The sequence below is a fragment of the Siphateles boraxobius genome, unplaced genomic scaffold, assembly GCF_051911475.1.
Source record: "Siphateles boraxobius isolate OS27281-9 unplaced genomic scaffold, OSU_SipBor_1 47, whole genome shotgun sequence".
Taxonomy (NCBI): Eukaryota; Metazoa; Chordata; class Actinopteri; order Cypriniformes; family Leuciscidae; genus Siphateles; species Siphateles boraxobius.
In genome coordinates, this window is record NW_027509108.1 from 2,583,826 (window position 1) to 2,592,500 (window position 8,675).

The 8,675-nt window shown below is 36.5% G+C and overlaps 1 protein-coding gene across 1 annotated transcript in view; it reads left to right on the forward strand.

The window, feature by feature from the left end:
- LOC143710510 (B-cell receptor CD22-like) overlaps positions 1–8,675 on the forward strand; it is a 773,497-nt gene that overhangs the window by 36,192 nt on the left and 728,630 nt on the right. The gene's annotated exons all lie outside the window — the stretch shown is intronic.

Here is an 8,675-nt window from a genome sequence, read left to right on the forward strand (position 1 = left end):
TTAATTGTAATCAGTATCAAGTCAGGCCATTGAAGGCCACCTCATTTTGAAGGATTAGGAAGGAAGCCTTCATTACATGATCTTAATTCAGTGTATTTTAAAGGATGCATCTAGTGTCTCCTTCATGTCCTCCAATCTCTGGACTAGACTGAGCCTTTCTACAATGCAACCTGTCCTTTGAGAAGCATCCATTCATCTGGCTATTTAGGGAAGCTCTAAGTCCTTGAGTGTCACTCTCCATTTGTTATTTCCTTTCAACTTTTCTGGCATTGTCCATTTAAGTGAGAGACTCCCCCAAATCCTGCATTTGTTCGTCATGCTCCTAAACAGTAAACAGAGGATCAAATACGTCAAGATGTTCCTGATGTTCTCTGCATGATCCAGGGTTGCAACATCTTCTGCTGCCATGTGGCACTGAAAAGCAAATCACAATTTCACAGAAATGTAGCAAAATCACAACAAGTTGTTTGAGGAAATTTTTCAAGACTTTCTACAGTTGTTAGGGGTCACTGCAACCATTTTGTATTTAACTATAGAAAGTTTAATTAGGTTTCATCATATCTTACAAAACATCTCCAAGCTACACTCTAAAAATTCCTGGGCTGTTTTAACCCAACTTCGGGTCAAATATGGACAAACACAAACTTGGATTAAAACAACCCAGCACTTTTTAGAGTGTATTATCAATGGAATTATATTGATATTAGAAAATAATTTAACAGTATTTCCTCGATATTTGTGTTGTTACTTGTATTTTTTCTGAATTCTATGTCAAAGAAAGGTTTCTTAGGAAATGCTCAGCCAGAAAATGTAAACCCAGTAAAATCATAACATATAATCCAAATAAGCAACCCTACTGTTCGTGTCCCCTATTATTAAAGAATCTTAATGTTGTCGGCTAAAGTGAATCAAGTCTTTCTGCAGTGAAAAGTGAAACTGATTGTACACAGTGCTCTCTCTGACAGAAACAGCCCTGATTTACAAGAAGTGTTCTTTTAAAAAACAGAAAAAAGAAAAAAGGGTGGGGGGCATGGGTTCTTGTTATTTCCTTTCAGGCAGTATTGAATATGTGCCTCTAATACTGTTGCGCCCATCATGACATCCATTAAAGTGAAACAAGACATTCTTCCTGAAACAGGAAGTGCACAAGTGTTCTGTGGAACAAAAGACATTGGCCGTTTCTCAATTCCAAGTACGCAAACTTCGGACTTGCCAAGTTTGACTCAGGAGAACGAACTCCCGAGGATGAGAGGCCCCGAGTCCGGTTATTCTGCAAACGCAACCGTGGCGTTCTTGATCGTGTCACTCAGCACGCTTTAGCTACTCCGGTTATCTCTTTATGTATATTTTAGGCAACAATAAAACGAAATATGGTATAAAATACAACTCTGCCTCTTTTCACTTAAAAAAATCTTAAACATATTAATGGCCACACAAATGTGGTTCAGACAACGCGCTCATTGATAATCTTCACTGCATATATTTATAACAACACGAAATACAAAACAAAACCCTCCTTTTTGTTTTCATTTTAAATATATGAAACATTATTGATCATTAAAACTAACATCAAACAGAGACAGGGTTTTGTCATTTTATTTTATTATACATGTACATACAGTTAAGAGAATGTTTAGTAAAATAAATATTAAAAATATGCTATATATTTTAAAATATATAAAATAAAATTACACAACCCTGTCTGGCTGTCTCTTTTTGTTAAAAGTCAGTTTTAATAATCAATAATATCCAGTATAAAAGTATAAGTATTCTAAAAGGTATAAGAAGCTATACAATGAGAAATAAAGCAAACAATTCAGTCAAACACTTTGCCCTCAGCCAAAACAATTTGCCATGGAACAAACCATAGATTAATGAGACCAAAGATCGATTTATACACAAAGATCTGGATCTCACAACTCCGAAAACGTCAGAAACATTTTTCAAATAGGCGCTATATTTATAAATAAACCACAGATTTGAGCTTTAAAAAACTGCATTCTCGCCTGAAAAACTCTTAAAATTAAATTTCGTGACACAATAGCAGTAGTATTTTGATATTGCGCAGGTTTTCTCCTCTGTTATTGACGCTTGCTGGTTAGTGCGAGGTGCATTCTGGGATACCTGGCTGTCTCAAGTCCGCACAAGTCACCTCCCGATGCATCCTGGGTAAAAGGGGCGGATCAAGAACACATCCGGGGACTTGGCTAGATGTGATTGTCTATTGCATTTTTTGCCATAACAAACATGTATATGAAACACAGTTAAAACAACCAAACAACTAATGTTAAACAGTAAAGAGCCCAACTAAAGCAAACACTGATCACCATAATCGTGACCTCAAACTTTTTTCAATAAGACATCAACATCCAAACCTATGTTAATTCTCAGCAAGAGCTTCTGTAGACATACGACAGAAATAAAGTAAATCTGGTTAGTAATAAGTGAAGCTGATAATGCTGTGTTTGTTGTTTAATCCTCCTCTGTGTTTAATAACCCTCTGGGGACTAAGCTCTTTTTGGTCCGTTTTCTCTGTTTTTACATTTGGGCTTATAAACTATATATAATGGAGATGGAACACTATGTGTTTGGTATCTATGGATTCAGAAGACCCTAAGCTAACATAAGCACACATGTAATATGTTTATAAAGGAAGTATGAATGAAAATGTACCATAAACTAGAGAATTTCAAAAAAGGAAATTAGATTTTTGGCATTTATTTTTCTGTAAATCACACATCACACAACAATAGTGAACAGTTTTTGAACAAAAAATATATTTGTCAAAGCCTTTGCTTGACAGACATGTGTAATTGTTAAATAAAATGTGTAAGGAACAATGAAAAATTTTACTTTATTTACAAATAGTCCCAGGCATTTTTCTTAGGAATGCTTAGAATTTTCTAAGCAATGCTTTCTCCTCGTCACTCTCCAGTAATTGTTCCAGAGCTTTTTCCATTGTAAATCGTTTACTGCTTGCCATCATAAAAGTGCTAAAACAATAAATAATGCTATAATTGTATGAGTATATATATATATATATATATTATAATTGTTCTGTCTCTCTCTCATATCTCTGTGCGCTCTCGCTCCGTAAAGCCTTGTTTATACTCGACGCGTCCGTTTGTTGCTCGTGAATCTGCCAAACAACATTGATTTAATTGGACTTTGACGAAGTGGTATTGCGCAACAAGGAAGTGTGTATACAAGCCGGGTTAGTTTGTTATCACTGTATTCAGCGGAATCTGAGGAGGACGAAAAAAAGACCGCACCTCTCTATCATTAATAGTTTTTAAGATAATTACACATTTGTAAAAGTATGTCATTTTGGGCGGTACCACCCAATCCGTCCCCTGAGGGTTAATCCTTAGTGTTTAATGTTCTGTTGGGATTCAAAGTGTTTCTGTTGAGTTTTGTGGTCACAATTTTGCCATTGTGTTGAAGAGTAGAGCCTGTGTAGTCCAGGAGAAGACCAAGAAACATTGAGAATATGCTGGATGTTGCTTTATTTAACAAGCAGTGTTTGTGCAGTTAATGATAGTTATATAAATGCATGCATATCGTTAACTGCAAGAGATTCACTTTTTACATCATAGAAACCATGGCAACACAGTGAGTCTGATAAAAACAATGCAGTAGTTGTTGTGTCAATCACGCCACTCCGAGGATCAATATTTCCAGATGGAGAGAGCTTCGCAACAAACTAGACAGAGACACTGATCTTGCATGTGTTTTATTAGACAGGTGAGTAAATGTTTGGATACCTTTATCAACATAAATTATTGTTGGCTCATCACATTTACCACCAATTAACTCAACAAATAAAGTGAATGAATGAGTAGTAATTTAGCATTAAACATTACATTACGTGCGGTACTCTGAGGTAAACATGGTACTCGTGTTAAATTAAGAAAACAAGATATTCAAACAATAAGACTAACCGTGATGAGCTATATAACCATTATTCGTTTTCTGTTGATAAATGTATGCAAACAGTTGCTCACCTGTCTAATAAAACACAAAATATTAAAGCATATTTGGTGTTTCCATTGTTTTTATAGAAGTAAAAACCAATTGAAATTGAGGGTAACCCGGATATGACGTCATTGCAGGTGACGCACAGACACGGTTAAAATAGTTGATATCTCTGGATTTAAACATTGTTAGAAATATTTGGAGTTAATGCGAGTTCATAAGTCAACAAAATACAACATTGTTTAAGTGGTTTTTGGATATTATAATCTAAAAATCTTACATATGGTGCCTTTAAAGCTTGAAACTATTCACTGTTCACTACCATTATATAGATGAGATCGAGTTTATTCGGACCAATGCTTTTTTGGTCTGAAACCAGGTTGAGTAAATGACTGAAATTTCATTTTTGGATGAATTACTCAAAGCATCCAACTTCTTTGACTATTATTTTAAGGTCACCAATAATTTTAGATTGTTCATGTGTGATGGTTGCCCTTCATTTATATTGAACCCAAAAATAAGATCACATCTGATTACAGACAAACAAGCCACAATAAACAACGTCATACAAAAAATTACATGCAAAACCCTTTGTACAGAATGGTGCCATCTAATGGAAGAAGAAATGGAACCATTTTTTATTTAACTTTAGAAAGTTGAATTAGGTTTCATCATATCTTACACAACATCTACAACACTCTAAAAAATTGATGGGTTGTTTTAATGGACACACACAAACATTGGATTAAAAATGTAATTACAAAATGTAAACCAACAGCTGGGTTTGTCCAAAGATGGGTTGAAACAAGCCAGCATTTTTTGATCAAAAAATATCATCACATCTGATTACAGACAAACGTGCTGTCCCAATCTGACCTGATCTATAAATCCATAATCACAGTTATGACCGGATATCATTCGATATCTAAATACAATATGCAACCTTTGTATGTTTGTTATACTGAGTTTGTTGTACAGTATAAGGTTCAAATTATATTATCAGCAATAAAATTTGAAGCGAAGAGTTGATTTAAAACATGAACATTTTTGGAACATAATTACCCACTTGTTTGACTTAACTTTACGGCTTTCTTTTCATATTTACATTTATGTAAAATAATTTATACAAAGTGACATGAGAAACTCTCCAATACCTGCTATTTACACAGATCTGGATAACAAACATTTATTATGAATAAGCATTTGCATTATTCATGTCCTGTGAAGAAACTATGTCTTTCTCAGGGTAATAGTTAAATAATGAGTTAAATAGTTGAGAATTATGACTTGTATAACCTATAAGATAAATCAATAAACACAGACATACAAAAAAATAAAAAAAACATGTAGCAAAACTCTTTGTACACAACAGTGCCATCTAATGGAAGAAGACAGACATTTATAGAGGACTAAAGCAGGATCAAACCAGGCTGGAAGTTCAAGGCGAAATTATTTTTAAGATAAACAATCTCTAAAAATGCAAACACAACTGCAAAGTGATGATGATATCAGCATATATGAGTCCAGACGTGTTATCTGTCATCTTCAGGGCAAAAACTGAGGATTCAACAGGCTTATATTGTACAATGAATGTAAACAGAATAGTTCTACTTTTATTTAGTTTGACAGTTTTTGATATGGCTATGAGGCAGGATTTTTTTTTTTTTGAGGCAGGTCTTACCATTTTTATCAGTCTCTTTGGTATATTTATAGAATTGTCCTTAACATTTGCAAACCAGTAAGTTTATTTCTCAAAATCACTATATATATATATATATATATATATATATATATATATATATATATATATATATATATATATATATATATATATATATATATATATATTTATTTATATATATTTATAAATATATATATATTTGTGGTGGGCCGTTACCGGCGTTAACGTGCTGCGATAATGTGAGACTCTTATCGCGCGATAAAAAAAATATCGCCGTTAATCTATTCTCAAAGTTCGGTTGGGAGCTGGGTCTATACTACGCAAGCTATGGTGACTTTCACATTGATATCTATCTATTGTGAACGATGTGCAGGTGTGTGTGATTGTGAATGATGTGCAGGTGTGTGTGTGATTGTGAACGAAGTGCAGGTGTGTGTGATTGTGAATGATGTGCAGGTGTGTGTGATTGTGAACGATGTGCAAGTGTGTGTGTGATTGTGAACGATGTGCAGGTGTGTGTGATTGTGAATGAAGTGTAGGTGTGTGTGATTGTGAATGATGTAGAGGTGTGTGTGATTGTGAACGAAGTGCAGGTGTGTGTGATAGTGAATGATGTGCAGGTGCAGGTGTGTGTGATTCTGAATGATGTGCAGGTGTGTGTGATTGTGAACGATGTGCAGGTGTGTGTGAATGTGAATAATGTGCAGGTGCAGGTGTGTGTGATTGTGAACGATGTGCAGGTGTGTGTGATTGTGAACGATTTGCAGGTGTGTGTGATTGTGAATGATGTGCAGGTGTGTGTGATTGTGAACGATGTGCAGGTGTGTGTGATTGTGAATGATGTGCAGGTGTGTGTGATTGTGAACGATGTGCAGGTGTGTGTGATTCTGAACGATGTGCAGGTGTGTGTGTGTGTGTGTGTGTGTGTGTGTGTGTGTGTGTGTGTGTGTGTGTGTGTGTGTGTGTGTGTGTGTGTGTGTGTGTGTGATTGTGAACGATGTGCAGGTGTCTTTGATTGTGAACGATGTTCAGGTGTGTGTGATTGTGAACGATGTGCAGGTGTGTGTGTGTGTGTGATTGTGAATGATGTGCAGGTGTGTGTGATTGTGAACGATGTACAGGTGTGTGTGATTGTGAATGATGTGCAGGTGTGTGTGATTATGAACGATATGCAGGTGTGTGTGTGATTGTGAACGATGTGCAGGTGTGTGTGATTGTGAACGATTTGCAGGTGTGTGTGTGATTGTGAACGAAGTGCAGGTGTGTGTGATTGTGAACAAAAGCAGGTGTGTTTGATTGTGAATGATGTGCAGGTGTGTGTGATTGTGAACGATGTGCAGGTGTGTGTGATTGTGACTGGTGTGCAGGTGTGTGTGATTGTGAACGATGTGCAGGTGTGTGTGATTGTGAATGATGTGCAGGTGTGTGTGATTCTGAACGATGTGCAGGTGTGTGTGATTGTGAACGATATGCAGGTGTGTGTGATTGTGAACGAAGTGCAGGTGTGTGTGTGTGATTGTGAATGATGTAGAGGTGTGTGTGTGTGATTGTGAACGATGTGCAGGTGTGTGTGTGTGATTGTGAATGATGTGCAGGTGTGTGTGATTGTGAACGATGTGCAGGTGTGTGTGATTGTGAACGATGTGCAGGTGTGTGTAATTGTGAATGATGTGCAGGTGTGTGTGATTGTGAACGAAGTGCAGGTGTGTGTGATTGATGTGGAGGTGTGTGTGATTGTGAACGATGTACAGGTGTGTGTGATTGTGAATAATGTGCAGGTGCAGGTGTGTGTGATTGTGAACGAAGTGCAGGTGTGTGTGATTGTGAACGAAGTGAAGGTGTGTTTGATTGTGAATGATGTGGAGGTGTGTGTGATTGTGAACGATGTGCAGGTGTGTGGGTGATTGTGAATGATGTGCAGGTGTGTGTGATTGTGAACGATGTGCAGGTGTGTGGGTGATTGTGAATGATGTGCAGGTGTGTGTGATTGTGAACGATGTGCAGGTGTGTGGGTGATTGTGAATGATGTGCAGGTGTGTGTGATTGTGAACGATGTGCAGGTGTGTGTGATTGTGAACGATGTGCAGGTGTGTGTGATTGTGAACGATGTTCAGGTGTGTGTGATTGTAAACGAAGTGCAGATGTGTGTGATTGTGAACGATGTGCAGGTGTGTGTGATTGTGAACGATGTGCAGGTGTGTGTGATTTTGAACAATGTGCAGGTGTGTGTGATTTTTTTGCATTTAATGCATTATGCAAGGGACTAATGCCTAGATGTTTTGAGCCGTAAGATTCAAAAGAGAACCATAATTATTCATACATTCATATCAACATGACATTAGAGACTGATAAGAAAACAGCAGACAGTTATACATAATCAATTGCATGAATGTACCAAAGCATTTGCAAGCTGCTCAAAAGAATGATAAATTGCTTTAATGTGAACAAGTGTTTAAAGGATTTGAAAGTTGTACAAGTTTGAGGGTTTCAGTTGTGAAGAAATGTACCAAAGCAACTGAGAAAAAATGTAATAATGTTCTGCTTTATGTTTCTTCTCCAACCGCTGAATGAAGTGCTTTGAAATGGACTGAAAGTCTTAGATGTATTGAATGGTGTGTTTAGTTGTGAAGGCCACAGATCTCCAGATCTCCATACGACACTGAAAAGAGTGTCTTCTCTGAGAGCTGTCGACCACAATAGTGTTTTCAGTAGATGATTATGCGATAATATCTCACATTAAAGCCATGAATAATCATGCTGAGGGTATTTTAGGGTCTTTATTTCAGGCCTTTTCTACACAAACAAACTCATTTGCAGTCACAGTTCAGGGTTTAAATCTGGGATGTTTTTTAGAGGAAGTTACCATTACCATGATGAAAGGCACAATGACAATGACTCTTGACTGAAAGCCACTCATATCATTAAATACAGAGAAACAATCAAAACCTTCATTATAAATATTATAATGAATAAATCTCATTATCTGACTCAACCAAACAGACAAAGTTTAATTGCAAGT